Below are 26,073 nucleotides of genomic sequence, written 5' to 3'. Positions count from 1 at the left end.
GTGGGCCCCTTCGGGCAGAGAGACACCCGAAGGCGGCCAGGCCTCCCCCAGTCGGCCCAAGACAGAGCCGGCTCCCCACAGCCGGCTTGCCACCTCCCTCGAAGGAGACGCCCCATTAAGGAGACAAGACGCGGTGAGGCTACAGCGATCACCCGCCGGACGGCGGCACTGTAGCCACGCCCACCTCGGCGAAGCCCTTGTCACCAGGATTGAGCAACAGTAACCAGCCGCCGACAAGGCCCTGGATAGTGGGGCCTTCCTGTCGACCAAGGAGACGGCAGCCGGCGGGACCCACCAGCCGGCGGGCCCCACCAGTCGGCACAGAAGCCGGCGAGTGTAGACACAGATGGCTGGGCCCCACGCCCAGCCAGATTACCATTGTATCCCTGGGGGGTAGGCCTATATAAACCCCCCGGGACACCCATGCAAAGGGTTGATCCCTGCTAGTTTTAGACACCACATAGGGAGGAGAAGAGAGCGAGCAGTGCCCTTCTTCCTCCTCTCGCCAAACAGCTCACGGAGCATCGTGTAGCTACTTGTTCATCTAGTGATCATGCGGAGACCCCGCAGAGCAGCAGTAGGGGTGTTATCTCCACGGAGAGCCCCGAAGCTGGGTAAGATTCGCCGGCGTGCATGTCTTCGCCTCATCCCGCTTCCAGGCACCGACGACGTCTTATTGGCTCCCACAATGATAATCCACCCATTGCATATGTCACACCTACCACCCGACACTGATTTTGAGGCTGATAATCAAATTTTGCATTAGTGTGCACTCCTCAAAACCGTACTGATGACTCAATTCTACAGTAATGATCAAGTCAGCAGCAAGACAAGTGATGTACAAGACCAACGGTTTTTTTTCCAGTCAAAGGTATGGGTCATATACAAAATTTTGGCTCAGCAATGCATGAGGTTTGAAATATGTTATCATCCAAATGTGACATGCTCAAGGAAGACAGTCAAACAAATTTTCTCATGTAAACAATCGGCCATAGAATATTATGGGCGTGTGTGTGTAGATTTCAGTCTGCATATTAGTATGAAGATCTGGATGTAAGAAACTCAGTCTTCTCCCACATGCTGTCGGAAGAAATTTATGATGCAAGGCTCCTCAATTTTCCTCAGCATGATATGTGAAAAATTTCTAGTCCAAGATACCCGGTCTTACACAGCAAGATACCTCAGTAAAAGCTTCTGACAGACGGAAAATGAATCCTTCTCGGCAAGCAACCCGAGGAGAAGCTTCTCAAGTACGGAAACCCGGCTTCTCCTGCACAATACTCATGTCAAGCTTCGTGTGTAAGCTATCGAGGCTTCTTCTGCATGCTACCCAGACAAAAGCTTCGAGCAGAACCTAACGAGCCTTTCTCAGCAAGCTACTCGGATGGCTTCTCTTTGCAGTTCAAGGATCAGATTTGCAATAATTTTGTCAGAGGGACAATGCAGTCAAAACATATGCCTATCACAAGGATCGAGTGCTCGGTGGCATATTCTTCTTATACATAGGGTGAGCATGCATCCCCAAACATATCAGTCACTCATACGAGGTACGTCCAGGATCCAACAGATATACCTAAAGGAAAGTACAGATCCCACAGCCTCATGAATCATGCAAATAAAGATAAGCAGAGATACACATCTTATCTAATTGTAAGAATTGACAAGATCTGGGGATGACATCACCGAATCAACAGTCTTGAAAATGGTCATCAAGGAAATTATTCCCGCGCCTGACAAGGTAATATATGAACTCTTCTCACCTTCTTGTATAATTGGAATCAGCAATGAGCTCTGTACAACTACAAGCTCTGATCATATGTCATATGTGTGTGGACCCAGGTCAGAAAATAAGCAAAAGGAATAATGCCAACAATATCGCGCTAGCCACAGTCATGGTCATACGAAGACATGTGTGGCCAAGTTATTTCAGTAAGGTATCCTGCCAACGAAAATCATGACCGTTAAAGGGTGAGACTGACAGGAAAGGTATGATGATTTTTTGCACGACCATCAGGGTCTGGATACCAAGTCAGTTGGAGGCCATAATTTCCATATGGATCCACAAAGACATACTCTCAGCGGCCTACTCTGTTTTACAAGGATTTCATGACCCGTTGGGAATGGTTAATATGGAAAATCCAAATAGGTATACCGACAAAATGAGAAAGTCAAAAGCCGAACAATCAGCTCAGACCTGGTATACTCACCGACAGAATCAAGTACACAGTCAGTCTGTCAGGAAGAAGCAATTGTCCGTCAGCCCCTATTAGGCCAGTCTCAACATGTAAATATGTGAGGTATGACGCGCTATAACTCCATACACCGTTATATTGCTCCTGACAAAAGGCAGTCAGATCTTTGGTACATATCTCATGCTCGAGCCAAAGAAATAAATCAAAATTAGTACCACCTTTGAGGAGTCTGATCCCGTCAGAAGGTGGCCATGATTAATTCTTATCATTTATTGAAACCATAAGGCCTGCATTTATTTGAAGCAACCCCATGACAGAAGTATTAAGGTTTTCATGACCAAAGGAAAATTTATGCTCAGATCCATTCGATATCACCGTAGATATGAGAAACTTCACGTCAGCAAAAGGAGGTGGTATACGAGCAAAAACCCGTCAGAATTTGGGGAAAGGTGAAGCAAGCCACCCCAGAGCAAGGTAAGTTGATCATCTGAAATTCTTGGGGGAACAATAAATAAAGGAAAAAGGATACCCGAGTCGAAAATGGTATCCTCAAGTCATACTTGTTCCCTGAGCAACTAAATCTCAAGGACGAGATTTCTTTAAGGGGGTAAGAGTTGTAATAGCCTGGTTTTTGGCCCTTTTCTTTTTCTTTTGATTTATTGGGTTTTTGCTCAGTTTTTCTGTTTGGAGTGGTTCTGTGGCCTTGTCATATGGGAAATCATCTTCATTTCCTATCCCAAGTGGCTCAAAATCCTCAAAACCTTGTCACAATCATGTCACTCTAGTGCTTGACCAAACCCTAATTTCTTTTACTAGGGAATATTCCTTTTCCTATTAAAGGAATAACCCCATCTTCCCTAGGTTCTGAAGCAACCTATATTTTTCCCATCCAAAAATCCCCAAATAATTCTTATAAATTGTTTGGGTTATGTTCGTCAAATATGGAAAAATATTTCATTGGCCATATTTGTCATCATGCTCAATAAATTCATTTCCTATTCTGTCCTAAATGGCACATTGTGAAGCAAGTGTTATTTATCTTTGCCCATTTGCCCCCAAACTTTTTGGGCATCATATATCGTCCAAATAATTGACCTGTGCCAAAATTTAACTTTATTTGCCTAGCCAAACTTTCTCGGTGATTTTTTCAAAGTTCCTGTCTGAGGGAAGCCTTTGTGAAGGAAGTGCTAGCTAGGATTATCCAAATGAGTTGAATTTTTGCACACTCCTTCTTGCGCTCATATTATCTAACTCCTGCAAGTATTAGCCCCATCCAATCATCTATGTGAGCACAGGCCCAAATCTTTGATTCTGGCAATATTTTCAGGTTGTGAAGCAAGTACATTTTATATTGCTTCATTTTGCCTGAAAATTTTCCAGAGCATTCTCATGACCATAAAACTTCTCTCCACCAAATTTGGAACCATTTCACCTAGCCATTATTTCTCAAAAATTATTGCAAGTTTCTGGTTAGCAAGGATGTTTGTGAAGCAAGTACCATTTTGGTTAATCCAATTGGTATGAAACTTTTACAACATCTTTATATGATCAAATCATCAAGCCTTGCCAAATTTGATCTCATGTTGATGCTTCATGTGAGTGCATCATCATGATCAAGTTTATGGACCGTTTTGGTCAGTTCCAAAGCAACTATATCAACCATTGGTCCAAATCACCTCAAATTTCACAGGACTAGAGTCCGTCCTATCCTAAACCTCTCAGATAGCTTATTTAGCCCTTTGCATTTATCTGTTGGTCACTGCATCATGGTTCAGAGCTTACTTACCATTTACCCGCTTCACTTTTAACCGAGCTACCACCGCGGTTGTCACCTACCTAGGAAGGACTTACCAGTAGAAAACGTTTGCCAACCCTTGGCACCTTCTCCTTGCTAGCTCACGCGGTGACCACCTCTTTGGCATGCTCTAGCCGCGCCCAGAATGTCTTCTTGTTCGGGCCCCTCCTCTACTTGGCGTCTCAGCGAGCATGGGCCTGTCCACCGTGTTCGTCGCGTCGTCGCCGTCCTCCTGGAGCCACTTCCCCCTCCGTCAGCGTTCGTCGCCGCGCGCCCACCGGCGCACTGTGGCCGACCGAGCATTAATGGCATGGCGGCGTCTTCTTCCTCTGCGCCCTCGTCCCCTCTTGCCCTATGCTTCACTGTCGCTCGTCCGTTCCTTCCTTGTCGCGTTCCCGCACCTCCCCGTGATCGCTGGCCTCGCTAGAGCCTCGGCCGGACGTGCCCGGCGGCCCACGAGCCCATCCCTCTCGCCCACCTATATATAGGCCTCCCCAGAGCAGTTTGAGCACACCAACAGCCTCACCTCACTCTCTCGGTCCTCGTCGACCCCTACCTTGAGCTCTAAGAGCTCCCGAGCCTCCAATGGCTGCCATGGTTGCCGCCTCTGCCCCTCCTCGATTCGGGCAAGCCGTGCCTCTTCCCTTCCTCTCCCCATCACCACTAGCTCCCCTGAGCTCCGGCCAGCTCTCCCATGCTTTTCCCTCGTCGCCAGAGCAACCCAACGCCCTGAACCCACTCGTGCCCGAAAGCCACCCCGTCGGAGTCAAAACCACTATCACCTCGACCCGTCCCGGCGGCCGTAACCTGTCCCTCTGGGTGCGCCTCTCCTTGATGAGCTCATCCATGGGCGGAGCCTCGCCGGAGTTGCCCTGTAGCCCCGGCAGCCGTCGCCGGAGCGCTCGGCCTCCTCTGCTCTGTGGGTGCATGTCCTGGAAGAAGAAGGAGAAGGCTAGGAGGAGAGAGAGAGAGCCAGTGGGACCCACCTGTAAGTCTCATAGCTGCCTGGTCCCACCTTTGCCACGCTGGATAAGTGGAGGCGTAATCCGTAGGATTATGTCTTCACTTACCAAAAGCGTATTTCTCTTCTAGTTCAGCCCAGAATGCGTTTTCACTTCTAGAAAACGTATTTCCTTCTGATACGCTTTCTGTTTTTTTTGTCCAGGTCCTGTTTGGAAATATTTTCATTATAGATAGGTCCCTGGCAGAAAAACTATCATATCGTTTTGCTCCCAACTCCAAATGAGGTGATTCAAAAGCCCACTTCTTTGTTTCGTTGAGCCTATTCTGTTGGTATCATTTCACCATGTGACAACATTCTAAAAATGACCATTTTGCCCCTGCCCTTATTCAGGTCCCTCCGAGAGTGAATGTTTTCCGACGATTCTTTCCGCGAGCTTCTCGCACTTCTTTCCGGTGATTTCTTCCAGCCCAGGCAAGCCACACCCTCCATTTTCATTATTGCAACGCAGTGGCATGTTTTATTTATCTGAACTTGTTTAAAATATTGCTTTAGCTATGTATGATTAGTTCATGGCATTTCTCGGAGTATTGCTTTGATGTTGATATGGCCATGATATTGTTTGGAGTTCTAGGACTTATGTTTTGATGATTATGTGGATGACAGGTTGCCTTTGGATTCTTAGTGGCTATTATGATTATGTTCATGATGGTATTATGTTTTGGAGTATTTCTTTGGATATCATGTTGCCTTTGGATTCTTAGTGGCTATTATGATTATGTTCATGACGGTATTACGCTTTGGAGTATTTCTTTGGGTATCATGTTGCCTTTGGATTCTTAGTGGCTATTATGATTATGTTCATGACGGTATTGTGCTTTGGAGTATTTGTTTGGATATCATGTTTCCTTTGGATTATTAGTGGCTAGTGTTAGTTTCATCATGATGCTAGATGATATTATGTTTTGGAGTATGATGTTGGAAATGATGCTTGCATGTGGATCATAGTTGGATAGTTAGTTCTTGATATTTGAGTAGTAGTCTTATCGTTCTTGGATTCATCCTCATAGTAGTGTTACAATATCCTCGGAGTGTCTTGGTATGATGTTATGATGCTTGCATTAGTTGTTGGGTATGATATGACTTGGATTATAGGTTGATAGATGACATCAGAGTATCCGTCATTACATTTATGTTTTTTGGGATAAATTCCGTCATTAAATTGGTCAGGTGCCACCGAACCAGGCTTTCTCCAGTGCAACCACATTTTCCTTTATGGGAAGGCCCTAATGCGATGCTATTGCTGTGCCTCTCACCGGTGCCTCCAATGAGGGAAGGTTATGGGCGCGCGCTACCCTGATCAGGTAGGCGGACATAAGCCTTGTGTGCCCGTTGTTGTTGTTATGTGCATGATACGTCTCCAACGTATCGATAATTTTTGATTGCTCCATGCTATATTATCTACTATTTTGGACATTATTGGGCTTTATTATCCACTTTTATATTATTTTTGGGACTAACCTATTAACCGGAGGCCCTGCCCAGAATTGCTGTTTTTTGCCTATTTTAGGGTTTCGAAGAAAAGGAATATCAAACAGAGTCCAAATGGAATGAAACCTTCGGGAACATGTTCTCAACGAACAAGACCTGGGAGACTTGGACCCTACGTAATGAAAAGAAAGAGGAGGCCACGAGGTAGGGGGCACGCCCACCCCGACCAGGCGTGCCCTCCACCCTTGTGGGCCCCCTGTTGCTCCACCGACGTACTCATTCCTCCTATATATATCCATGTACCCCCAAACGATCAGAACAGGAGCCAAAACCCTAATTCCACCTCCGTAACTTTTTGTATCCACGAGATCCCATCTTGGGGCCTGTTCCAGAGCTTTGCCGGAGGGGGCATCGATCACTGAGGGCTTCTACATCAACACCATAGCCTCTCCGATGAAGTGTGAGTAGTGTACCTCAGACCTACGGGTCCATAGTTAGTAGGTAGATAGCTTATTCTCTCTTTTTGGATCTCAATACAATGTTCTCCCCCTCTCTTCTGGAAATCTATTCGATGTAATCTTCTTTTTGCGGTGTGTTTGTTGAGACCAATGAATTGTGGGTTTATGATCAAGTCTATCTATGAATAATATTTGAATCTTCTCTGAATTATTTTATGTATGATTGGTTATCTTTGCAAGTCTCTTCGAATTATCAGTTTGGTTTGGCCTACTAGATTGATCTTTCTTGCAATGGGAGAAGTGTGCTTAGCTTTGGGTTCAATCTTGCGGTGTCCTTTCCCGGTGACAGTAAGGGTAGCAAGGCATGTATTGTATTGTTGCCATCAAGGATAACAAGATGGGGTTTTCTTCATATTGCATGAGTCTATCCCTCTACATCATGTCATCTTGCTTAAGGCGTTACTCTGTTTTTAACTTAATACTCTAGATGCATGCTGGATAGTGGTCGATGAGTGGAGTAATAGTAGTAGATGCAGGCAGGAGTTGGTCTACTTGTCTCGGACGTGATGCCTATATACATGATCATACGTAGACATTATCATAACTATGCTCAATTCTGTCAATTGCTCAATAGTAATTTGTTCACCCACCGTAGAATACTTATGCTCTTAAGAGAAGCCACTAGTGAAACCTATGGCCCCCGGGTCTATCTTTATCATATTGTTCTCCTACTACTTAGTTATTTCCTTTGCTATTTACTTTGCCTTTATTTTACTTTGCATATTTTATCATAAAAATACCAAAAATATTATCTTATCATATCTATCAGATCTCACTCTCGTAAGTGGCCCTACAGGGATTGACAACCCCTATTTGCGTTGGTTGCGAGGATTTATTTGTTTTGTGCAGGTGCGAGGGACTCGCGTGTAGCCTCCTACTGGATTGATACCTTGGTTCTCAAAAACTAAGGGAAATACTTATGCTACTTTGCTGCATCATCCCTTCTTCTTCGGGGAAAACCAACGCAGTGCTCAAGAGGTAGTAAGAAGGATTTCTGGCGTCGTCGCCGGGGAGGTCTACGCAAAAGTCAACATACCAAGTACCCATCACATACCCTTATCTCCCGCAATACATTATTTTCCATTTGCCTCTCGTTTTCCTCTCCCCCACTTCACCCTTGCCATTTTATTTGCCCTCTCTCTCTATCCTCCCTCTCTTTCTCTATTTGCCTCTTTTTGTTCGCTTGCTTCTTGTTGTAACGCCCACGATGCGGCTATATCTCCCACGTGTCGAAGCACGACTTAGAGGCATAACCGGATTGTAATCAATGTCGCAAGTGGGGTAATCTTCACACAACCCATGTAATGAATAAAGGAAAAAGATACATAGTTGGAGTACACTTGCCACATCACACAATAGCATAAATATCATTACATTCATCCAGATACAATCAAGGTCTGACAACTGAACCAAAATAAAGAACAACCCCAAATGCAACAAAGTCCCTGATCGCCCCAACTGGGCACCACTACTGATCATCTAGAAAGGAAACGTAGTATCGTCCTAAGTCCTCATCCAACTCCCACTTGAGCTCAGTTGAATCTCCTGGAGTGGTATCATCGGTCCCTGCATCTTGTTTTGGAAGTAATCTGTGAGTCACGGGGACTCTGCAATCTCACACCCTCGCGATCAAGACTATTTAAGCTTATGGGAAGGGTAAAAGATATAAGGTGGAGCTGCAGCAAGCACTAGCATATATGGTGGCTATTATACACAAATGAGAGCGAGAAGAGAAGGCAAAGGCACGGTCGATAAACTATGAACAAGAAGTGATCCTAGAACAACCTACGTTCAAGCATAACACGAGACCGTGTTCTCTTCCCGGACTCCGCCGAAAAGAGACCATCAGGGCCACACACTCTGTTGATTCATTTTAATTAAGTTAAGTTTTAGGTTATCTACAACCGGACATTAACAAATTCCCATCTGCCCATAACCGCGGGCACGGCTTTCGAAAGATCAAATCCCTGCAGGGGTGTCCCAACTTAGCCCATGACAAGCTCTCACGGTCAATGAAGGATATTCTTTCTCCCAAGACAATCCGATCAGACTCGGAATCCTAGTTACAAGACATCTCGACAATGGTAAAACAAGTCCAGCAAAGCCACCCGAATGTGCCGACAAATCTCGATAGGAGCTACACATATCTCGTTCTCAGTGCACACCGGATAAGCAATCCATACAACTAAAACCAGCCCTCGAGTTTCCCCGAGGTGGCGCTGCAAGGGGATCTAGTTTGGACCAACACTCAGGGGAGCACTGGCCCCGGGGGGGGGGGGGTTTAAATAAAGATGACCCACGGGTTCCGGAAACCCAAGGGAAAAGAGGCTAGGTGGCAAATGTTAAAACCAATGTTGGGCATTGCTGGTGGAGTTTTATTCAAGGCGAACTTTCAAGGGGTTCCCATTATAACCCAACTGTGTAAGGAACGCAACATCAAGGAACATAACACCGGTATGACGGAAACTAGGGCGGCAAGAGTGGAACAAAACACCAGGCATAAGGCCGAGCCTTCCACCCTTTATCAAGTATATAGGTGCATTAAAATAGACAAGATATAATAATGATATCCCAACAATAAACATGTTCCAACAAGGAACTAACTCCAAACTTCACCTGCATCTAGCAACGCTATAAGAGGGGCTGAGCAAAGAGTTAACATAGCCAAACAACGGTTTGCTAGGACAAGGTGGGTTAGAGGTTTGACATGGCAATATGGGAGGCATGATAAGCAAGTGGTAGGTATCTAGCATAGGCATAGCAATAGAGCGAGCATCTAGCAAGCAAAGATAGAAATGATTTCGAGGGTATGGTCATCTTGCCTACAAAGTTCTCCGAATTGACGTTAGCTTGATCCTCGTAAACGTACTCAACGGGCTCCTCGATCACGTACTCGTCTCCCAGCTCTACCCAAGCAAGAACACAAGCAACGGGAGACACAATCAACCACATGCAATGCACAAGCAACATGATGCAAAACATGGTATGACATGCGGGATGCGATATGCAATGCATATGCATGTTTCAGAAAGGAAAGATTGATACGGGCCTCAACTTGGAAAACCAAGAGTTCCACTGGAAAGATGAGTTGATTTCGGTCGAAATCGATATAAAGATCACCGGAATCGGATGCACGAAGTGCAAATGGCAAGCAAAACAAATATGGCACCGATCAGCGATTAACAGCATGAGGCCATCTAAATGCATCAAGAACAACATGCTACAGCACTCTAACATAGCAACAAAATGTATGGCAGGGATCCACTCAAGATTCTTGACAAAAGATGAACACTGAGCTACGGCTAATTCACTCAATAGCAGGTTCAAACAAGCATGGCAAAAGTGCAAAAGATATCAGGTTACAGACTTAGTGAAAATAACATGTCCGGAATTTAACATCAGGATGCAATGTTTAGAGAAAGATAAGAACATGATACAGGAACATATCATGGCAAAGCAAGGCATGGCATTAAGCTACTCAAAGCATACAACAAAAGTCCCTTACTGACCATAAGCCAAAAGGGATCAGAAAATACAATGGCAACCATGTGAACATAGCAATTATCGTTAACAGATTCAGACTTAGTAGAAAAACTGGAACATGGCAAAACAGGCATTAAGTAGGCATGTTTACGAGTTCGATGCACTCACCACAAAGCATTGCAAGACAAACTAAGCATACACCCAGCAAGTAGACATGGCATAGAAGCTAAACATGGCAAGAACAACAACATAGCATGTATGGATCAACTACAACAAGCTCGGCAAAAATGCTTAACACGTAAACATTCTGCCAGGAACATTTTATAGCAAAAGTAGAGCTCGATTGACACAAGCTAGGGTGCTCCATAATTGCAAACAAAGACATGGATGGATAGAGCACAACAATATCTACAAAACACCCTTACTGATCATGCTCAAAATAGGCATGAATCACTCTATAGCAACATGAATACATGGCATAAAAATATTAACAGGGCAAAGACTTAGAATATTTCTAAGTCCCCGAAATCAGCAACATTACGAGGGCTACTTTGCATGCTTGTGATAGTCACCACAGAGATCACAAAAATACATGGCATTCACTCCTGTACAGATGGCATGGCATACTTCAAAACTCATGTAGGGCTCAAGTTCATAGGAGGCACAAATCAATCATGGCAAAAATGACAAATGTCCAATTGTTGATAAGAATCTGAAACTAATATAAACTAGCACTCTTGCAACAGCATTTAGGGCATCAAGATGATCTCAAATGAACATGATGCAATGAGATGAACTGAAGTACTCGTCGAGTCGAACAATTTGATATGCTACACGCCCAAAACGGAGTCACGGGTGCCGAGTTATGCCATGATGAAAATTGCCAACAATTATGGGGTGTTAGAGAGAAAGTCAAACGAGATCTAGGGTTCATCAGGCACGCGAACCGAGGCGGCCAGATCTCTCGCCGGAGTTCGTCCGAGCTCAGCAGAGGTAGATCGGGGTAGCCGGATCTGGAGCAGGGGCTCGCCGGAGAGGAGGTGGCGCCGGCGAGGACGACGTGGGTGGCGAGGGCGGCGAGGTGGAGCGGGGCGGAGCGGCGCGGTGCGGGTGGCGGTCGCCGGTAAGCATGCGGGCGGCGGGGCGCTGCGTCGGTGGGTGGCGGTGCGGCGGAAGGCGGCGGCGCACGCGGGTGCGGGGCGCGGCCCGAACGGAGCGCGGGGAGGGCCTGCCCTGGGCCGAGCGGGCCGGCGGCAGCGAATGACACGGTGGCGACAGGTGGCGCTCGGTGGTTGGCCGAGGGGAGCGGGGCGGACGTGTCCGGCCCGGTCGGACACGTCCGGCGGCTGGAGGAGGAAGGAGACTAGGGTTAGGGTAGGGAATGATCCGAAAATATCGGGGGAGTGGCCTTTTTATAGGTACGAGGAGCTAGGAGGCTCCAAATTGAGCACGGTTTGCGGCCGCACGACCGTGATCGAACGACATAGATGATGGAGGAGGTTTTGGTGAACTTTGGGCCATTTTGGAGGGGTGTTGGGCTGCAACACACACAAGGCCTTCTCGGTCCCTCGGTTAACCGTTGGAGTATCAAACGAAGTCCAAATGGCACGAACCTTGAGAGGCGGTCTACCGGTAGTAAACCAAGGCCGCATGGCAAGTCTCGGTCCAATCCGAGAACGTTTAATACCTGCACACGAAAAGAGGTAAAAGGGGACATCGGAGGACATAGGAGCGTCGAAATGCAAAACACACAATGGGGAAAATGCTCGGATGAATGAGACGAACATGTATGGAAATGCGATGCACATGATGACATGACATGAGATGCATGACAAAGACAAAAGCACACGCAGACAAAAACCCGACAACGAGGAAATATCATAACTTAGTGCCGGAAATGCCAAGAGTTGGAATACAAATATGACAAGTTACATACGGGGTGTTACAACACTCCACCACTACGAAAGGATCTCGTCCCGAGATCTAGGACTGGAAAAAACTCCGGGTACTCAGAACAGAGGTGGTCCTCACGTTCCCAGGTGGCTTCACGGTCGGAATGATGTGACCACTTGACTTTCAGGAATTTGATAGACTTGTTGCGATTCTTGCGCTCAGTTTCTTCAAGAATAGCAACGGGGTTCTCACGATAAGATAGGTATTCTTGGAGATCAATCTCTTCGAAGTTGATGGTGCGGTCAGGAGTCGTGAAACACTTGCGGAGTTGAGACACGTGAAACACGTCGTGCACCTTTGCAAAGTTGGAGGGGAGCTCAAGTTGATAAGCGAGATCACCTCTTTTGCCAATGATCTTGAAAGGACCCACGTATCTAGCGGCAAGCTTCCCTTTGATACCGAAGCGACTAGTACCTTTCATTGGAGAGACGCGGAGGTAGAAATGGTCTCCGATCTCGAAAGCCAAGTCACGATGCTTGCTATCATAGTAACTTTTCTGGCGCGATTGCGCGGCTTTGAGATTTTCGCGAATGACTTTGCACATTTCTTCTGCCTCTGTGATCAAGTCATTGCCAAGAAGTTGACGTTCACCAGTCTCTGACCAGTTAAGAGGAGTATGACACTTCCTGCCATAGAGAATCTCGAATGGGGCCTTGCCCGAACTCGCTTGGAAGCTGTTGTTGTAGGAGAACTCGGCATATGGAAGACAATCTTCCCACTTCATACCGAAAGAGATGACACAAGCTCTGAGCATATCTTCAAGAATTTGATTGACTCACTCGACTTGGCCACTGGTTTGAGGATAAAAGTTGTGCTGAAGCATATCTTGGTGCCCATAGCCTTCATAAAAGAATCCCAGAACTTAGAGGTGAAGATGCTCCCATGATCTGAAGATATCAACTGCGGAATGCCATGCAGAGAGACAATCCTGGAGGTATATAGCTCTACCAACTGAGCTGCTGTGATAGATTCTTTGATAGGAAGAAAATGAGCCACTTTAGTGAGCTTGTTGATGACAATGAAGATAGCATCATTGCCACGCTTGGACTTTGGAAATCCAGTCACGAAGTCCATCTCAATATGGTCAAACTTCCATTCTGGAATGGCAAGAGGTTGGAGGAGACCAGCTGGTCGTTGGTGTTCTGCTTTCACTCTTCTGCAGACATCACATTCATTCACGAACTGAGCAATCTCGCTCTTCATTCAAGTCCACCAATACGACTGCTTGAGGTCCTGGTACATCTCTGTACTTCCAGGGTGAATAGAGAGGAGTGAATTGTGAGCCTCATTCATAATGACTTTACGAAGGTGACCCTTAGGCACAACAATGCGATCTTCGAAGAATAGAGTATCCTTGTCATCAAGACGATAGCACTTGTACTTGGGTTGACTCTTGGCAATCCCAATCTTCACCTTCTTCACCATAGCATCAAGAAGTTGAGCTTCATGAATCCGATCTTCCAAAGTAGGAGAGACTTGGAGGTTGGCAAGGAATCCTTGAGGAACAACTTGGAGATTGAGTTTGCAGAAAGCTTCGCAAAGCTCTAGTTGGTAAGGCTTGAGAATCAAACTGTTGTAGTAAGCCTTCCTGCTCAATGCGTCAACAATTACATTGGCCTTGCCTGGAGTATATTCAATACTCGGATTATACTCTTGAATCATCTCGACCCAACGAGTTTGCCTGAGGTTTAGGTATGGCTGAGTGAAGATGTACTTGAGACTCTTATGGTCAGTGAAGATGTCCACTTTTCTTCCCAATAAGAGATGTCTCCATGTTAAAAGAGCATGGACAACTACTGCCAACTCGAGATCAAGAGTGGGGTAGTTCTTTTCATTGGGCTTCAACTGGCGAGAGGTATAGGCCACAACTTTCTTCTCTTGCATCAACACTGCACCAAGACCTTGAAGGGAAGCATCACAAAAGACCTCAAACGGTTTGGATTCATCAGGAGGAGTCAGAACTGGAGCAGTGACTAACTTCTCTTTGAGGGTGTTGAAAGCGACGTGACATTCAGGCGACCAGACATACTTCACATGCTTCTAGAGAAGGTTGGAAAAAGGCTTCGCGATCTTAGAGAAGTTCTCAACGAACCTTCGACAATAGCTTGCGAGCCCAAGGAAGCGGCGGAGTTGCTTCACATTCTGAGGCGGTTCCCAATTCACAATTGCAGACACCTTCTCAGGATTAACAGCTATGCCCTTGGCGGAGATGATATGTCCAAGGTAGAGAACCTCATCGAGCCAAAACTCGCACTTTGAAAACTTCATATAGAACTGATGTTCTTTGAGTTTATCCAGCACCAATCTCAAATGCTTGGCATGATCCTTCTTGCTACCTCTTGAGCTTGCGTTGGATTTTCCCCAAAGAGGAAGGGATGATGCAGCAGAGTAGCGTAAGTATTTCCCTTAGTTTTTGATAACCAAGGTATCCATCCAGTAGGAGGCCACGATCAAGTCCCTCGTACCTGCACAAAACAATAGCTACTCGCAACCAACGCGATTAGGGGTTGTCAATCCCTTCACGGTCACTTACGAGAGTGAGATCTGATAGATATAATATTTTTGGTATAAAGATGCAAAGTGAAAAGTAAAAGGTAAAGTAAAAAGAAAAACAAGATTGAAGTGATGGAGATTGATATGATGAGAATAGACCCGGGGGCCATAGGTTTCACTAGTGGCTTCTCTCAAGAGCATAAGTATTCTACGGTGGGTGAACAAATTACTGTTCAGCAATTTACAGAATTGAGCATAGTTATGACAATATCTAGGCATGATCATGTATATAGGCATCACGTCCGTGACAAGTAGATCGAAACGATTCTGCATCTACTACTATTACTCCACTCATCGACCGCTATCTAGCATGCATCTAGAGTATTAAGTTAAAAATAGAGTAACGCCTTAAGCAAGATGACATGATGTAGAGAGATAAATTCATGCAATATGAAATAAACTCCATCTTGTTATCCTCGATGGCAACAATGCAATACGTGCCTTGCTGCCCCTTCTGTCACCGGGAAAGGACACCGCAAGATCGAACCCAAAGCTAAGCACTTCTCCCATGGCAAGAACTACCAATCTAGTTGGCCAAACCAAACGGATAATTCGAAGAGACTTGCAAAGATAACCAAGCATACATAGAAGAATTCAGAGAAGATTCAAATATTATTCATAGATAGACTTGATCATAAACCCACAATTCATCGGTCTCAACAAACACATCGCAAAAAGAAGATTACATCGAATAGATCTCCACAAGAGAGGGGGAGAACTTTGTATTGAGATTAAAAAAGAGAGAAGAAGCCATGTAGCTACTAACTATGGACCCGAAGGTTTGAGGTAAACTACTCACACTTCATCGGAGAGGCTATGATGATGTAGAAGCCCTCCGTGATGATGGCCCTCTCCGGCGGAGCTCCGGAACAGGCCCCAAGATGGGATCTCGTGGATACAGAAAGTTGCGGCGGTGGAATTAGGTTTTTTTGGCTCCTCTTCTGATCGTTTGGGGGTATGTAGGTATATATAGGAGGAAGGAGTACGTCGGTGGAGCTCCGAGGGGCCCACGAGGCAGGGCGCGCGCCCTAGGGGGGCACGCCCCCCACCCTAGTGACCTCCTCTCTGATGCCTTGGCGTAGGGTCCAAGTTTCCTGGATCATGTTCGGTGAGAAAATCACGTTCCCAAAGGTTTCATTCCATTTGGACACCGTTTGATATTCCGTTTCTTCGAAACACTGAAATAGGCAAAAAACAGCAATTCTGGGCTGGGCCTCCGGTTAATAGGTTAGTCCCAAAAATAATATAAAAGTGGAAAATAAAGCCCAATATAGTCCAAAACAGTAGATAATATAGCATGGAGCAATCAAAAATTATAGATAAGTTGGAGACGTATTAGGCATCCCCAAGCTTAATTCCTGCTCGTCCTTGAGTAGGTAAATGATAAAAAGAGAATTTTTGATGCGGAGTGCTACTTGGAATAATTTCGATGCAAATCTTCTTAATTGTGGTATGAATATTCAGATTAGGAAGATTCAAGACAAAAGTTCATATTGACATAGAGAATAATAATACTTCAAGTAAACCAACAAAGAAATTATGTTTTCTCAAAGTAACAAGGCCAAAGAAAGTTTATCCCTACAAAATCATATAGTTTAGTCATGCTCCATTTTCGTCACACAAGAATGCTCTCATCATGCACAACCCCGATGACAAGCCAAGCAATTGTTTCATACCTTAATAATTTCAAACTCATAAACGTTCATGCAATACATGAGCGTGAGCCATGGATATAGCACTATGGGTGGAATAGAATCATGGGGGTTATGTGGAGAAGACAAAAAGGAGAAAGTCTCACATCAACGAGGCTAATCAATGGGCTATGGAGATGCCCATCGATTGATGTTAATGCAAGGAGTTGGGATTGCCATGCAACGGATGCACTAGAGCTATAAATGTATGAAAGCTCAAATAAAAGAAACTAAGTGGGTGTGCATCCAACTTGCTTGCTCACGAAGACCTAGGGAACTTGAGGAGACCCATTGTTGGAATATACAAGCCAAGTTCTATAATGAAAATTCCCACTAGTATATGAAAGTGATAACTCAAGAGAATCTCTATATGAAGAACATGGTGCTACTTTGAAGCACAAGTGTGGAAAAAGGAATATTAGCATTGCCCCTTTTTTATTTATTTTCTTTTTTTGGGCCTTCTTTTTTTATTTGGCCTTTCTTTTTTTGAGACAATGGTATATTGAATGATAATCATCACACTTATATTTATTTACAACTCAATGATTACAACTCGATACTAGAACAAAGTATGACTCTATATGGATGCCTCCGGCGGTGTACCGGGATATGCAATGAATCAAGAGTGACAAGTATGAAAAAAATTATGAACGGTGGCTTTGCCACAAATACTATGTCAACTATATGATCATGCTAAGCAATATGAAAATGATGAATGTGTCATGATAAACTGGACGATGGAAAGTTGCATGGCAATATATCTCGGAGTGGCTATGGAAATGCCATAATAGGTAGGTATGGTGGTTGTTTTGAGGAAGATATAAGGAGGTTTATGTGTGAAAGAGCGTATCATATCACGGGGTTTGGATGCACCGGCGAAGTTTGCACCAACTCTTGATGTGAGAAAGGGCAATGCACGGTACCGTAGAGGCTAGCAATGATGGAAGGGTGAGAGTGCGTATAATCCATGGACTCAACATTAGTCATAAAGAACTCATATACTTACTGTAAAAATCCACAAGCCATCAAAAACCAAAGTATTACGCGCATGCTCCTAAGGGGATAGATTTGTAGGAAAAGACCATCGCTCATCCCCGACCGCCACTCATAAGAAGGACAATCACATAACACCTCGTGTTTCAAATTTGTTACATAACGTTTTACCATATGTGCATGCTACGGGACATGCAAACTTCAACACAAGCACTTCTCAAATTCACAACTACTCAACTAGCATGATTTTGATACTATTACCTCCATATCTCAAAACAATTATCAAGCATCCAACTTTTCTTAGTATTCAACACACTCAAAAGAAAGTTTCACAAATCTTGAATACCAAGCATGTTATTATTAAGAAAATTACCATGATATTAAGACTCTCAAAATAATTTAAGTGAAGCATGAGAGATCAATAGTTTCTTTAAAACAAATACACCACCGTGCTCTAAAATATCTAAGTTAAGCACATAGAGCAAAATTATAACGCTCAAAAGATATAAGTGAAGCACACAAAGCAAAACTACTTAGCTCAAAAAGATATAAGTGAAACACATAGAGTATTCTATCAAATTCTAATTCATGTATGGCTCTCTCAAAAGGTGTGTACAGCAAGGATGATTGTGGCACACTAACAACCAAAGACACAAATAATACAAGACGCTCCAAGCAAAACACATATCATGTTGGTGAATAAAAATATAGCTCCAAGTAAATTACCGATGGAAGTGGACGAAAGAGGGGATGCCTTCCGGGGCATCCCCAAGCTTTGACTTTTTGGTGTACTTGGATTATCTTGGGGGTGCCATGGGCATCCCCAAGATTAGGCTCTTGCAACTCCTTGTTCCATAATCCATCACAAGAATTCACCCAAAACTTGAAAACTTCACAACACAAAACTTAAAGTAGAAAACTTGTGAGCTCCGTTAGCGAAAGAAAACAAAAGACCACTTCAAGGTACTGTAATGAACTCATTCTTTATTTATATTGGTGTTAAACCTACTGTATTACAACTTCTATATGGATTATAAACTATTTTACTAACCATAGATTCATCAAAATAAGCAAACAACACACGAAAAACAGAATCTGTCAAAAACAGAACAGTCTGTAGTAATATGTAGCTAGCGCAATATCTGTAACCCCAAAAATTCTAAAATAAATTTCTGGACGTGAGGAATTTATCTATTAATCATCTTAAAAAAGAATTAACTAAATATCACTCTTCAAATAAAAATGACAGCAGTTCTCGTTAGCGCTAAAGTTTCTGTTTTTTTACAGCAAGTTCAACAAGACTTTCCCCAAGTCTTCGCAACGGTTCTACTTGGCACAAACACTAATTAAACACAAAAAACACAACCAAAACAGACGCTAGATAATTTATTTATTACTAAACAGGAGCAAAAAGCAAGGAATAAAAATAAAATTGGGTTTCCTCCCAACAAGCGCTATCGTTTAACGCCCCTAGCTAGGCATAAAAGCGAGGATAGATCTAGGTATTGCCGTCTTTGGTAGGCAATCCATAAGTGGCTCTCATGATAGTTTCATATGGCAATTTTATTTTCTTTCTTGGAAAGTGTTACATGCCCTTTTTTTAATGGAAATTGAAATCTAATATTCCCTTCCTTCATATCAATAATCGCACCAACCGTTCTAAGGAAAGGTCTACCAAGAATAATAGGGCAAGAAGGATTGCAATCTATATCAAGAACAATGAAAGCTATGGGCACATAATTCCTATTTGCAACAATAAGAACATCATTAATCCTTCCCATAGGTTTCTTAATAGTAGAATCTGCAAGATGCAAGTTTAGAGAGCAATCATCAAAATTATGGAAATCTAGCAAATCACACAAAGTCTTGGGAATAGTAGAGATACTAGCACCCAAATCACACAAAGCATAAAACTCATGATCTTTAATTTTAATTTAATAGTTGGTTCCCACTCATCATAGAGTTCTCTAGGGATAGAAATTTTCAACTCAAGTTTTTCTTCATAAGATTGCATCAAGGCATCAACAATATGTTCGATGAAGGCTTTATGTTGACTATAAGCATGTGGAGAATTTAGCACGGATTGCAACAAGGAAATACAATCAATTAAAGAGAAACTTTCATAATTAAATTCCTTGAAATGCAATATAGTGGGTTTAGCAACATCTAGATTTTTATTTCTTTCAATACCACTTTCATCAATTTCATCATAAACATCTAAATACTTCGAATTTTTAGAACGCCTTCTAGGTAAAGGAAGATCATATTCAGTTTCATCAAGATTCATATTGCAAAACAAAGATTTAATAGGGGACACATCAATAACTTTTAGATCTTCATCTTTATTTTCATAGGAATTCAGTTTAGCGGCCATCTTATTAACTAAGGTGGCTTGCATATCCAAAATTTCAGCAGTCATCTTTTCTAGACGAGCAATTTGGGATCTTATACCATCAAATTATTTAGACATATCATCAAGCTCTTTATTCATATAACTCATAAAACTTTTTTGTTCCTTAAGCTCATTTCTAAAGAAATTATTATGCTCAAATTGCAAAACCATAAATTTCTTAACGTTGTTTTCGATCTCCTCTAACCTTTTAAGGTGAAGATCACCGAATCTTGGTTGAGCCATCACGACAAACAAGCAAACTAGCACACGAGCAAACAAGAGCAAACGGGCAAACGAGGCAAATAGAGAGGGAGGATAGAGAGAGAGGGCGAATAAAACGGCAAGGGTGAAGTGGGGGAGAGGAAAACAAGAGGCAAATGGCAAATAATGTAATGTGAGAGATAGGGATCATGATGGGTACTTGGTATGTTGACTTTTTGCGTAGACTCCCCGGCAACGGCGCCAGAAATCCTTCTTGCTACCTCTTGAGTAGCGTAAGTATTTCCCTTATTTTTTGAGAACCAAGGTATCAATCCAGCAGGAGGCCACACTCAAGTCCCTCGGACCTGCACAAAACGATAGCTACCGCAACCAACGCGATTAGGGGTTGTCAATCCCTTCACGGTCACTTACGAGAGTGAGATCTGATAGATATAATATTTTTGGTATTTTTGGTATAAAGATGCAAAGTGAAAAGTAAAAGGTAAAGTAAAAAAGCAAAACAAGATTAAAGTGATGGAGATTGATATGATGAGAATAGAACCGGGGGCCATAGGTTTCACTAGTGGCTTCTCTCAAGAGCATAAGTATTCTACGGTGGGTGAACAAATTACTGTTCAGCAATTGACAGAATTGAGCATAGTTATGAGAATATCTAGGCATGATCATGGATATAGGCATCACGTCTGTGACAAGTAGACCGAAATGATTCTGCATCTACTACTATTACTCCACTCATCGACCGCTATCCAGCATGCATCTAGAGTATTAAGTTAAAAACAAAGTAACGCCTTAAGCAAGATGACATGATGTAGAGAGATAAATTCATGCAATATGTAATTAACCCCATCTTGTTATCCTCGATGGCAACAATGCAATACGTGCCTTGCTGCCCCTTCTGTCACTGGGAAAGGACACCGCAAGATCGAACCCAAAGCTAAGCACTTCTCCCATGGAAAGAACTACCAATCTAGTTGGCCAAACCAAACGGATAATTCGAAGAGACTTGCAAAGGTAACCAATCATACATAAAAGAATTCAGAGAAGATTCAAATATTATTCATAGATAGACTTGATCATAAACCCACAATTCATCGGTCTGAACAAACACACCACAAAAACAAGATTACATCGAATAGATCTCCACAAGATAGGGGGAGAACTTTGTATTGAGATTCAAAAAGAGAGAAGAAGCCATCTAGCTACTAACTATGGACCCGAAGGTCTGAGGTAAACTACTCACACTTCATCGGAGAGGCCATGATGATGTAGAAGCCCTCCGTGATGACGGCCCTCTCCGGCGGAGCTCCGGAACAGGCCCCAAGATGGGATCTCGTGGATACAGAAAGTTGCGGTGGTGGAATTAGGTTTTTTTTTGGCTCCTCTTCTGATCGTTTGGGGGTACGTAGGTATATATAAGAGGAAGGAGTACATCGGTGGAGCTCCGAGGAGCCCACGAGGCAGGGGGCGCGCCCTAGGGGGGCGCCCCCACCCTTGTGACCGCCCCTCTGATGCCTTGGCGTAGGGTCCAAGTCTCTTGGATCACGTTCGGTGAGAAAATCACGTTCCCGAAGGTTTCATTCCGTTTGGACTTCGTTTGATATTCTGTTTCTTCGAAACACTGAAATAGGCGAAAAACAGCAATTCTGGGTTGGGCCTCCGGTTAATAGGTTATTCCCAAAAATAATATAGAAGTGGAAAATAAAGCCCAATATAGTCCAAAACAGTAGATAATATAGCATGGAGAAATCAAAAATTATAGATACATTGGAGACGTATCATGTATTCATATGAACCATAGCTTGTTCTGAACGCTGTCTTGGGGATATCTTCTTCACGAATGTGAATCTGATGATAGCCCATACGGAGATCAAGCTTGGAGAATACATGAGCACCTTTGTGTTGTTCGAAAAGCTCATTGATGTTGGGAAGTGGGTACTTGTTCTTTATGTTCTTGTTCAATGGACGGTAGTCGACACATAGTCGGTCCGTTCCATCCTTCTTCTTGACGAAAAGAATGCCACAACCCCAAGGAGAAGAACTTGGTCAGATGAGACCCGTACGCTCTTGAATATCGAGTTGTTTCTTCAGCTCCTTCAACTCTTCAGGTCCAAGCTTGTAAGGACGTTTGCAAACAGGTTCCGTGCCAGGCTCAAGATCGATGACGATCAACTGGCCGGTGCGGAGGCATTCCTGGAAGCTCTTCTGGAAAGACGTCTTGGTATTCACAAACGACTGGAATCTGAGATATGACATCCAGCTCACCCTTCTCATTGAGAGAAAACAGTCAAATGGTATCATCACGAGCATCAAAGACGATTACATCCTGAGACGAATGTGTCAATTGAATCTGCCTAGCAGCACAATCAAGCTGAGCCTTGTGCTTAGAAAGCCAGTCCATTCCGAGAATAAGATCAATATCCGAGTCACCAAGGACATTAGGAGAAGACGAGAACTTATAGTCGCCCAACATGATAGAAACATCCGGAACGAAAACTCGAGAAGTCATTTGTCGGGCCGGAGAAACAATAGCCAAAGGTCTCAGCAAAACTTGAGTAACCAAATCATGCTTAGATGCAAAAGGTCTCAAGATGAAACAATGTGATGCACCAGTGTCAAAAAGAACTTTTGCAGGAATATCGTTAACAGGAAGGTTACCCATTATCACATCTGACGAGTCCTCTGCCTGAGCTGCGTTCATCATGTTGACCTTTGTGAACTTGGGGTTATGCTTGACCACTGCGGTGCTGGCAGATCTCACAGGAGGAGGAGGAAGACGCCTCTGATTGAAGCATTTGTTGGCATAGTGACCCTTCTGCTGACACTTGTTGCACGTGACCTCCGAGAGCGGACGGTGATACGGAGCACTTGATCTTGGAGCATGAGGCGAAGTCTTGTTCTAAAAGCCTGGGTTGGGTGGGTGGGAAGATCCATTGCCACCTTTGCTCTTCTGCTGATAAGGCTGACGGAATGGAGGAGGAGGAGGCAACCAATAGTTTTTCTGCTTAGTTACCACTTGAGTTGAGGAAGAAGGAGTTGCATCCCTGACTCGTTTCTTGGAAGCATCACACTTGAGCTGGGCAGTCTCTTGTTTCAGTGCCATGTTGTAAAACTCATCGTACTTCTACGGCTCAAAAAGCACGAGAGCTAGTTGGAGATCTTCTCTGAGGCCACCTTTGAACTGATAAATCATGCTCTTCTCATCATGGACGTCTTGCTTAGCGAAACGAGTGAGCTTCTGGAACATGATGTTATACTGTTAAACAGACAAGCTGCCTTGCTTCAGATTGTGGAACTCCTCACTCTTGCTCTCAACAACACTCTGACGAATGTGGTGAGCTTTGAAGTCTTGACGGAATTCATCCCAGGTAATCACACGACCTCCTCTGGAATATTTGTACTGTTGATACCACTCAGCAGCTTGATCTTTGAGTTGGAACAAGGCAAACTTGACAAAGTCCTCAGGCCTGACATTGCTACACTCGAAATGCTTGCAGATATCCACGAGCCAATCATCAGTGTCTGTTGCCTCGACACAGTTACTGAAGGTCTTTGGCTGGTTAGCGAGGAACCGGTTGAGTGTAGCAAACTGATTCTGATTGTTGCCATGGCCTTGATTCCCTTGGTTTCGCTCTTGCAAGAGTTGCATGATCAGTTGCGTGTTCGCATTGGTAGCGGCCATCACAGCTTGCCATACCTCTGGAGGTGGAGGTGGTGGTGGCGGATCAGGATTCTGACGCGTTGGAGGAGCCATCCTGAAGAGGGTGACATCCGTTAGCATCTTGATAGACATATATTCAAGCTGAATCAAATGGATCGAAATTGCAACATATAGTCTTAACATCCGAACAAAATGAACGAATGCATTCCAATTGAAATGGTCACACTTCCTTAAATTGAGAAGCCACTTGAATAGAGGTAGAAGAATAAAACAACAAGGTACGGACAAGAACAAATACTTTCACAAACCAAATATTCGCGGAAGAAATACTAGAGCTAGATGAATTCCCACCTATGAAACTCCCGAAATTTTCCCGGTTATGCAATCAGGTGTTGGGGATACAGGGGAAGCATAATATCTCACCAAAAGCTAGCAAATCCTACATCCAGCTGTATCCATCCTAAACCAAGAAACCTTCAGAAATCATTTACCTCAACCTTCGAAAAGCATCCGTTATACGAGTTATGGCAATACTCCCGAAATCCCGCCCCAGTACTAGGTGGTGTCGAGGTTATCTCACCGACAACTGCATAAAAGAGATTTTCGATGTCGGCGAAACTCGGGTATTCCAAAATTGCAACGATAAAATTGTGACGACAACACCTCGGAGCTCAACTCCCCGGGACACTGCCACAACCCCTAAATGTCAGGAGGCACCAAGAACAATGTTCTCCTCACAAAACCATCGGAACGATTCCAAGATACCCACGTGATCCTAAAAAAATTAGTGAAATTTGAGAAGAGAAGAGTCAAAACTCTATGTCAGGATGCCTCACCAGAGCGACGAAGGGACTGAGGAGTAAAACGAATCCTACTCTCCGATATATATAATACTAAATGACTCAAAACATTTTTCTAGACTCAACAACACCAGCGATTCGATCAAGCAGGGGGCTCCTAAGTCGGGGAAGGCTCTGATACCAACTTGTAATGCCCACGATGCGGCTATATCTCCCACGTGTCGAAGCACGACTTAGAGGCATAACCGCATTGTAAGCAATGTCGCAAGTGGGGTAATCTTCACACAACCCATGTAATGAATAAGGGAAAAAGATACATAGTTGGCTTACACTCGCCACGTCACACAATAGCATAAATATCATTACATTCATCCAGATACAACCAAGGTCCGACTACTGAACCAAAATAAAGAACAACCCCAAATGTAACAAAGTCCACCACTACTGATCGTCTGGAAAGGAAACGTAGTATCGTCCCGAGTCCTCATCGAACTCCCACTTGAGCTCAGTCGAATCTCCTGGAGCAGTATCATCGGTCCCTGCATCTGGTTTTAGAAGTAATATGTGAGTCACGGGGCCTCAGCAATCTCACACCCTCGCGATCAAGACTATTTAAGCTTATGGGAAGGGTAAAAGATATGAGGTGGAGCTGCAGCAAGCACTAGCATATATGGTGGCTATCATACGCAAATGAGAGCGAGAAGAGAAGGCAAAGGCACGGTCGATAAACTATGAACAAGAAGTGATCCTAGAACAACCTACGTTCAAGCATAACACGAGACTGTGTTCTCTTCCCGGACTCCGCCGAAAAGAGACCATCAGGCCACACACTCTGTTGATTCATTTTAATTAAGTTAAGTTTCAGGTTATCTACAACCGTACATTAGCAAATTCCCATTTGCCCATAACCGCGGGCACGGCTTTCAAAAGATCAAATCCCTGCAGAGGTGTCCCAACTTAGCCCATCACAAGCTCTCATGGTCAACGAAGGATATTCCTTCTCCTAAGACAATCCGATCAGACTCGGAATCCCGGTTACAAGACATCCCGACAATGGTAAAACAAGTCCAGCAAAGCCACCCGAATGTGCCGACAAATCTCGATAGGAGCTGCACATATCTCGTTCTCAGGGCACACCGGATAAGCAATCCGTACAACTAAAATCAGCCCTCGAGTTTCCCCGAGGTGTGATATGTCTCCGTCGTATCTATAATTTTTGATTGTTCCATGCCAATATTATTCAACTTTCATATACTTTTTGGCAACTTTTTATATTATTTTTGGGACTAACATATTGATCCAGTGCCCAGTGCCAGTTCCTGTTTGTTGCATGTTTTATGTTTCGCAGAATATCCATACCAAATGAAATCC

This window comes from Triticum aestivum, chromosome 3A (genome assembly GCF_018294505.1).
Source record: "Triticum aestivum cultivar Chinese Spring chromosome 3A, IWGSC CS RefSeq v2.1, whole genome shotgun sequence".
NCBI classification, from domain to species: domain Eukaryota; kingdom Viridiplantae; phylum Streptophyta; class Magnoliopsida; order Poales; family Poaceae; genus Triticum; species Triticum aestivum.
The sequence above is the reverse complement of the archived record's forward strand: the minus strand, read 5'-3'. Positions refer to the sequence as shown.